Genomic DNA, 9,775 nt, shown 5'->3' on the forward strand with positions numbered 1-9,775 from the left:
CAGAAAAAAAGAATTTTCATGATTTGAAAGTTATTATGCAGCCTAATATATTAATAACTATTTTTTGCAGTCACATCATGCTGAAAATTAATATTTATTTTGAGAATATGTGTATGGTTTGGCTTATTTGAGGGTGGTAAGCATTAAGTGGAGTGACCAGTTCAAAAGTTTTCTTGGAATTGCAGGAAAGTTATTTGCCTTTAGATATATAATCTCTCTGGGACTTTTCCTTCATTTAATTAGTGGAGGGATGTGTACATTCTGTGATGCTATCAGCAACTACAGTAAATTAAGAAGAGTAATCAGGGTTTTTCCTTTATAAGCTGAACAAGGAAGCAAATTAGAAATGTGCAATGACTATGTAATACTATAGAGATGCATTAACCAGAACAGGATGCTAAGTTTTATCTCATCACACGTGCCTATTCATTATATTAACTCTTTCTAAATTTTCTTTCCTTTCTTAATGTGAAATTATATTTTATACAATTGCTCCACAAGGACTGAATATTTTATGAAGTATTCACCATAACTCTAGTAAAATCTTCTTCCCAGTTACCTTTATCTCATACCACATCATAATGCATGCCCTAATGTTTAGATCACTAACATAGAGTTTTCCCAAAACTGATAGAAAGCTAATCAGTCTATAATTAACAGGGTCTTCCATTTTTCATTTCTTATACAGGGGAAATATTATAGCCCTATACCAGCCTGGGGAGATTAAACCGGAATTTATGGAAGACCCTCTTAATTATAGGCCAATTAGATTGCTACCCATTGTGAGAAAACTCTATGCTAGATATCTAAATGAAAAATTAACCTTCTACCACTCTGTTTTAACAAATGCTCAGAGCACTTTCAGAAAAGGCAAATCGACAGTTGACCGATGTTTTATATTAGCCTACCTGGCAGGAAAATTTTCTATTTTTCTGAAAGGCAAACTGTTTGCCTCCTTTATAGGCTTTAAGGCCACCTTTGATTCCTGACAGGTGTCTTACATGCAGGCAACATAGTAATGAATAAGGGGGTAAGGCAAAGTTGTATTTTGGTCCCAATGCTATTTAATATCTACATTAATGATTCAAAGACTACATTACTTCAGGTTGACATCCATGATTAGCTAAAAGGAAAATGTTGCTTTGTTATACGTATTTAGATGATGCTGTTCCTCTTTCATGTACTAGACTGGGCTTGAATTGCCAACTGGAGGCCCGAATCAAGTAGTGCCAAGGTAATCAAGCAAGGAAAGATTGCTGTGTGAAATCCAAAATGATTCTTATATAGATACTTGATTTAAACAGATGGCTCAAAATATTTGTCAGATTAGTGTTGATCCTGATTACTAATATGACTTTCCGTTTTATTGTATTAAACAATGATTATGGGACAACTCAGTACAGGAATTAATGGTGAAAGCTAAAGTCCCAGGTTCCTCCCCAACCTTTGGAGTAAATGACAATTGTACTTTTCAGCTGCCTTTATACCTTAGCAGTTAACATTTAAGGAAATATTGAATAGCCTTTTCAAAAGCTAGATTTCATGTTTTGTCAACAAAAATATTATGCAGTACGGGGACGCGGTGGTGCAGCGGCTTAATGACGCTGAAAGTTGCTGGCCAGAAATGGTCGACGCTTCAGCGGTTCGAGTCCAGCCTTCACGTTAGCAGGGTGAGCTCCTGTTTCCTCCCCAGTTCCTGTCAACCCAACAGTTCAAAAACTCACATGAGTAGATAAATGGGGACTCTCACTCCGGTGGGAGGAAAAATGCTGGCGGCGCCTTGCAAAAAAGGAGTCGGGAGCAGTTGCCGGTAAGCACGAAAAAATGTGCGCGCCCAAAAAGGGCGCGAAGCAACGGAAACCCCGCCTCCTGCGCTTGCCAGCTGGGCTCTGCTCTAGGAAGGAGGCTCTGGCAAACCACTTCCAAAACACCTTGCCTTGAAAACTGCAAGGACTCGTCCAAGCAGTCACTGCAGAGTTGGTAACGAATGAGCGCAGATTAAAAAAAATATATATTATGCAGTAGATTTCAAAGCATTCCCATCTGTCTTTTTTAAATTAATTTTTATTAAATCAATTTTTGCAAAGTAAAAACAATACAAATTCAAAGAAAAAAGGAAGTAAAGTAAAAGAAAAGTGATAAGTAAATGGGAAAGAAATGAAAGAAAAAGAAGACAAAAAAGGAAGAAAACAAGTGAATGAAGTGCTAACAAAGCTTTCAGATTTAATGGAGAAGATCATAAAGAAAATAGCCAAGTGAAGCCTGAATATTTCTTGCCTTTTCTTTGATAGAATACTTCACTACTAGGAGTTTAAACAGTACCATTCCTTGCAATGCTATATTTCAGCTGTTTAATGATTATTTAAACCCTGTGCATTTTATGAGCTGAGCCAATGAAGTCAGAAATGCCCCTGAATTTAGGGTGTGCATTACAGGCATATCCTCTAAAATTAAGTGTAAGCTTTTATTAGCGTAGTTTTTTGTTTTGGATGGCTATATTAAAACACAGTGCTTAGCCCCTGTGTGTGTATATATTTTTAATGGAAAGCAGGAGATAAATAATATATCTACCATCTACCTAAAGGACTCCCTTAGGGCCACTATACCATTATTCCTAGCTGCCATATTCCTTTTGTGTAGGCATCACGGATTGGTCTTTTAATGCCTGTTCTTTCTGCATTCTAAGTATAGTTTGGTTCATCTGCTGTTGTTCTTCACTTTCTTTTTGCTAAATTCCTTTCATCATCCCCCAGACAACAACAACTCCTTCTCCTTCCCTTCCTTTGGCTTAGTACAGAGTTCAAGTGGATTCCTTGCATCTGCTTGAGACAAATCTGTTAATGCAAGGAGTTTACTATAATCATTAAATCACAGATTAGGAGCTGGAAGCCTCCAAACCCATTTTACCAGATGCTTCCCTTGGACCTTCTCTTTGATCTAATTAACAAGAGGGCCACCATTTTCTAGAGATTATACCATCCCTTTAGACAAGGAGACGTATGGGTTTGTTCTGTTCTTCAGGGAATTGGGGAGGGGGTGTTAGCTATGCAAGCAAATTAGAGAAAATGACAATGAACAAGAATTTATCTTTCTCCCCATAAACAAGGAGTGGAACAGAACAATAGAAATCTTATTGTATAGAAATAAAGGAGGAGATGATAAAAACATCTATTCTTCCATTTATCATCTCCGGGGAAAAGCTCAGTGAGTCATGCACTTTAGCTGAACTCAGCGCAGTTATTCTGCAAGTAATCAGCCAATCATAGAATTAAAAATAGAGCCATTAATAATAAATGCTTGGAGAAGACAGCCATTCTGCAAAGTGGAAAGATAATTGGTCTCACTTGCAGTTCTTCAGAAATCATTTTAGTAAGTATTACCCATTTTCAGCAGGCCATAATTGGTTGTGCAAAATTACAGAGGGAATGATGTGCAGCGAGAGGTGGCCTTGTGCCTGTGCCGTGTATCGTCCTAATTTGGTGATGTTCTGTGTAGCCTTTCTTACCAGAGCTCAGCAGGTCATCGCTGGCAAAGCTTTTAGAGTAGGGGCTTGGAGCAGCACTTCCAGAATCATCTAGATGGGGCTTGAGAGGGAGGCTGTGGCACCCAGGTCCCACAGCTGACAAACACAGCTCTCACCACAGAGGGAGGAGACGGTAAGGCCACCTGAGATGACAGGCCAATGGCTATGAAGGGACTGGTAGATGGATGAAGAGCTGACAGTGTTCCTAGGCGCTAATCCAGTATGTGGTTAATGCCGTTTTACCATTCAGTAGATTGTGGGGAGGGAAGCAATTCTGGGGATATATTCTCAAGATATTTTTTTGAAATAGGTTGGTAAAAGTGGGCCTACTAAATTGGCCTCCACTGTCAACCAAGCTTAAATTTTCTCTGGGTTCTTAACTATGAGCTACCTAGAATGACAGAAATTGGATTTCCTAGTGTATTAAAAGCAGCATTGTGGTTAATATTTGATTTACCTACTTCGGAAAGAAAAGGGATAATGCACTGAAAAGCACAAGAAAAAAAGGGGTGAGAGGGAGTGTCTCAAGTGCCAGTAAGAAATAATTCATTGCATCACCCTAACCATGCCCCACATATCTCATCCACGTATATTTCTAAGCAGGCTCCAATACTGGCTTTTACACTAGGCTGCAAGCCCTTGTCATGACATACATAAAAAAGGGTGGGGCTTTGACTGCATAGTTTTGGCCACCATCTTGACTTTTTTGACCCCTTCCTTGTAGATGCCCCTGCCTGAGTTCTAGGAAAGTTCTATCTTTCATGTGCTTCCACCCCCCCCCGCCCAAAACTGGCATTTACCAATGACATCCAATATCCTCTGCCCAGCATTGATGGTACAGAATCTCAGGTTGCAATTGAAAATCTGCCTTTAAGGAACAAGTGGGTTTGATTCTTTCAAATTAGTCTTGATTTGTTTAGGATGAGAATTATCATATTTAAAGAACGAAAATTCCTGTCTATTGCTTATCTGTACAAAGTGGTTTTTAAAAGTTGTTTTGTTTGAATAGTCTAAGGTCCAGAAAACTGTTCTGATTCTTGTCATAGCTATATATTAAATTCTATATTGGTGTCCTATTTATTCCACCCTAATTATAGAATCCCCTTCATGGATCACTGCCTTGTCGTGGCGAAGGGGCTTGCGTAACTCAGTGAAGCCATGAGCTATACCGTGCAGGGCCACCCAAGACGGACAGGTCATGACAGAGAGTTCTGACAAAATGTGGTCCACTGGAGAAGGAAATGGCAACCCACTCCAGTATCCTTGCCAAGAAAACCCCATGGACAATGTTAAAAGGCTAAAAGATATGACGCCGGAAGATGAGCTCCTCAGGTCGGAAGGTGTCCAGTATGCTACTGGGGAAGAGCGAAGGGCAATTCCAAGTAGCTCCAGAAAGAGTGAAGCGGCTGGGCCAAAGCCGAAAGGACGTTCAGCTGTGGATGTATCTGGAAGCGAAAAGAAGGTCCGATGCTGTAAAGAACAACATTGTATAGGTACCTGGAATGTAAGATCTATGAACCAAGGCAAGCTGGATGTGGTCAAACATGAGATGACAAGATTGAACGTCGACATCTTGGGAATCAGCGAACTGAAATGGACGGGAATGGGTGAATTTAATTCGGGTGACCATTATATCTACTACTGTGGGCAAGAAACCCTTAGAAGAAATGGAGTTGCACTCATAGTCAGTAAGAGAGTGGGAAAGGCAGTAATGGGGTACAACCTCAAAAACGACAGAATGATCTCAGTGCGTATCCAAGGCAAACCATTCAATATCACAGTCATCCAAGTCTATGCCCCAACCACTGATGCTGAAGAAGCTGAAGTTGACCGCTTCTATGAAGACCTACAACACCTTCTAGAACTAGCACCAAAAAAAGATGTCCTTTTCATCATAGGGGATTGGAATGCTAAAGTAGGAAGTCAAGGAGTAATCGGAATAACAGGCAAGTTTGGCCTTGGAGTACAAAATGAAGCAGGGCAAAGGCTAATAGAGTTCTGTCAAGAGAACAAGCTAGTCATAGCAAACACTCTTTTCCAACAACACAAGAGACGACTCTACACATGGACATCACCAGATGGTCAATACCGAAACCAGATTGATTATATACTTTGCAGCCAAAGATGGAGAAGCTCTATACAGACAGCAAAAACAAGACCAGGAGCTGACTGTGGCTCAGATCATGAGCTTCTTACTGCAAAATTTAGGCTTAAATTGAAGAATGTAGGGAAAACCACTAGACCACTCAGGTATGACTTAGATCATATTCCTTGTGAGTACACAGTGAAGGTGATGAATAGATTTAGAGGATTAGATTTGGTAGACAGAGTGCCTGAAGAACTATGGACGGAGGTCCGTAACATTGTACAGGAGGCAGCAACTAAAACCATCCCAAAGAAAAAGAAATGCAAGAAAGCAAAATGGCTGTCTGATGAGGCTTTACAAATAGCTGTGGAAAGAAGGAATGCGAAAAGCAAGGGTGAAAGGGAAAGATATAAGCAACTGAATGCAGATTTCCAGAGAATAGCAAGGAGAGATAAGAAGGCCTTCTTAAATGAACAATGCAAAGAAATTGAGGAAAACAATAGAATGGGGAAGACTAGAGATCTCTACAAGAAAATTGGAGATATGAAAGGAACGTTTAGTGCAAAGATGGGGATGATAAAGGACAAAAAGGCAGGGACCTAACAGAAGCAGAAGAGATTAAGAAGAGGTGGCAAGAATACACAGAAGAACTATACAAGAAAGATCTTAATGTCCCTGATATCCACGCTGGTGTGATCACTGACCTTGAGCCAGACATCCTAGAGAGTGAAGTCAAGTGGGCCTTAGGAAGCATTGCTAACAACAAAGCTAGTGGAGATGACAGTATTCCAGCTGAGTTATTTAAAATACTAAAAGATGATGGTGTTAAAGTGCTGCACTCAATATGCCAGCAAGTTTGGAAAACGCAACAGTGGCCACGGGATTGGAAAAGGTCAGTTTATGTTCCAATTCCAAAGAAGGGCAATGCCAAAGAATGCTCAAACTATCGCACAATTGCACTCATTTCACATGCTAGCAAGGTTACGCTCAAAATCCTACAAGCTAGGCTTCAGCAATACATGAACTGAGAACTACCGGATGTACAAGCTGGGTTTCGAAGAGGCAGAGGAACTAGAGATCAAATCGCCAACATTCGCTGGATCATGGAGAAAGCACGAGAGTTCCAGAAAAATATCTACTTCTGCTTCATTGACTATGCAAAAGCCTTTGATTGTGTGGATCACAACAAACTGTGGCAAATTCTTAAAGAGATGGGAGTACCAGACCACCTTACCTGTCTCCTGAGAAATCTGTATGCAGGCCAAGAAGCAACAGTCAGAACCGGTCATGGAACAACCGATTGGTTCAAAATAGGGAAAGGTGTACGACAAGGCTGTATACTGTCACCCTGCTTATTTAACCTATATGCAGAGTACATCATGAGAAATGCCAGGCTGGAAGAATCACAAGCCGGAATTAAGATTGCAGGGAGAATCATCAACAACCTCAGATATGCGGACGATACCACCCTAATGGCAGAAAGTGAAGAAGAACTAAAGAGCCTCTTGATGAGGGTGAAAGAGGAGAGTGCAAAAGCTGGCTTGAAACTCAACATTAAAAAAACTAAGATCATGGCATCTGGACCCATCAATTCCTGGCAAATAGAAGGGGTAGAAATGGAAGCAGTAACAGACTTCATTTATTTGGGCTCCAAGATCACCGCAGACGGAGACTGCAGCCATGAAATTAAAAGACGCTTGCTCCTTGGGAGGAAAGCTATGGCAAGCCTAGATAGCATATTAAAAAGCAGAGACGTCACCTTGCCGACAAAGATCCGCATAGTCAAAGCTATGGTTTTTCCAGTAGTAATGTATGGCTGTGAGAGCTGGACCATAAAAAAGGCCGAGCGCCGAAGAATTGATGCCTTTGAACTGTGGTGCTGGAGAAGACTCTTGAGAGTCCCCTGGACTGCTAGGAGGTCAAACCAGTCAATCTTAAAGGAAATCCACCCTGACTGCTCATTGGAAGGATCGATAATGAAGCTCAAGCTCAGATATTTTGGTCACCTAATGCGAAGAGAGATCTCTTTGGAGAAGACCCTGATGCTGGGAAAGATTGAAGGCAAAAGGAGAAGAGGATGGCAGAGGATGAGATGGTTAGATAGCATCACTGAAGCAATGAGCATGAAACTGAGCAAACTCAGGGAGGCAGTGAAGGACAGGAAGGCCTGGCGCAATATGGTTCATGGGGTCACGAAGAGTCGGACACAACTTAACGACTAAACAACAACAACAACAATTATAGAATCTTTTTAAAGTTTCATGATTACCTTTCACAAAAGCAAATGTATTGACAATGTAACTCCATCACCATATTCTTATCTATGTTCTGTATGAGTTGATGATGGAAGATACACGCTGTTTTTCAAAAAGGTCCATGAATAAATTGCCTAATTCAGGGGTCACAGTGCAACCCATGACCGCACCTTTAATTTGCCAAAAAAGTATTTATTTTCAAAATTAAAATAATCCTTGAATAACTGTTTCAGCTAAAGATGACAAAATGAGTTGGAGGATATCTCTTTTTTATTCAGCTATTTGCTGTTTGATCATGAAACTTTAAAAGATTTATTTTTATATTTTATTTATATTTCAAATTTGGACACTGCCCATCTCACAAGGAATATTCTTTTAAATATGAGCATGCTGGCTCTTCTGCCTCTGAACAGTAGAACAGCAAGCCTTGCGAAATATTCTCTCCTGTACAGGAAATGACAAGTGTCTGTTTTATGCTGGGTACATGGCAGACCATTCTGTAGTGTCGCCACCCGCAACCCTTTTGTTTCAAAGGATACCTTGCTGCTTGTCCAGAAAAATGGGCAGTGTTTCTCAACCTTGGGAACTTTAAGATGTGTGGACTTCAACTCCCAGAATTCCCCAGCCAGCCATGCTTAAAAATTCCCCTCTCACCCCTATAGTGGTCTGTGTCTTCCTCAATCTCGGGTCCTCTACCAGAGGCCTGGGAGTTTGAGGGTTCTGCGCAGTATCTTAGCTGTTCCTAGCACTGCTCTCTTCTGGACAGAGAGCTCTGATGTTGTTCCTGGGATCTGTTGGAGCCGTTCTCCCAGCTTAGGAGTCACGGCCCCAAGTGACCACTTCGGCCTTTACTTTCCACATCCTCACTATTTCCTCCTTCAGGCCCTGGTACTTCTCCAGCTTCTCATGCTCCTTCTTCCTGATGTTGCTGTCACTTGGCACTGCTACATCTATCACTACCGCTGTCTTCTGGTCTTTATCTACTACCACGACGTCTGGTTGATTGGCCAGTACCTGCCTGTCCACCTGGATCTGGAAGTCCAACAGGATTTTAGCCCTGTTATTCTCCACAACCTTCTGTGAAATCTCCCATCTGGACTTGGGGGGATCTAGCCCATACACTGTGCAGATGTTCCTGTACACAATGTCACCTACTTGGTTGTGCCATTCAGTGTATGCTGTTCTTGCCTGTATCTTACACCCTGGCACTATGTATTGGACTGTCTCTGAGGCCTCTCTGCAATCTGCACCTTGGGTTCTGTCTAGTGTGGTAGACCCCTGCTTCTATGGATCTGGGGCTTAATGCCTGTTCTTGTGCTGCTATGATCAGTGCCTCAGTGCTATATTTTAGTCCAGCCACTGGCAGGATTTCCCAGTGTCAGCCACCTCAGCTATCTGTCGATGGTACATCCCATGCAGGGTCTTGTCTTGCCATGGCACTTCCTCTGCTTGAACTTCCTCCCATGGCTGCTGCTGCTGCCTTAGGCATTCTGTTAGCAGCTCATCTTTGGGTGCCATCTAACTGATGTATTCCTGGATGCTCTGGGTTTGGACAATGGCTTTGACACTCACCAGACCCTGCCTATCCTCTTTTCACCTGGTGTACAGTCTCTGGGTATCGGATTTGGGGTGGAAACCTCCATACATTGTGAGGAACTTCCAGGTCTTCACATCAGCAGCCTCCATGTCCTCCTTTGGCCAGCTCACTATACCGGCAGGGTATCTGATGACTGGCAGGGCATACATGTTGATGGCATGGATCTTGTTCTTCCCATTGAGCTGGCTCTTCAGGACCTGTCTTATCCTTTGGTGGTACTTGGGTGTTGCTGTCTTCCTTACCTCCTCATCATGGTTCCCATGTGACTGTGGGACACCAAGGTATTTATAGCTGGTCTCTATGTCTGCTATGTG

The sequence above is a fragment of the Python bivittatus genome, unplaced genomic scaffold (assembly GCF_059951505.1).
Source record: "Python bivittatus isolate LINGU-HERP-01145 unplaced genomic scaffold, Pbiv_v1 ctg000020_np1212, whole genome shotgun sequence".
NCBI lineage: Eukaryota > Metazoa > Chordata > Lepidosauria > Squamata > Pythonidae > Python > Python bivittatus.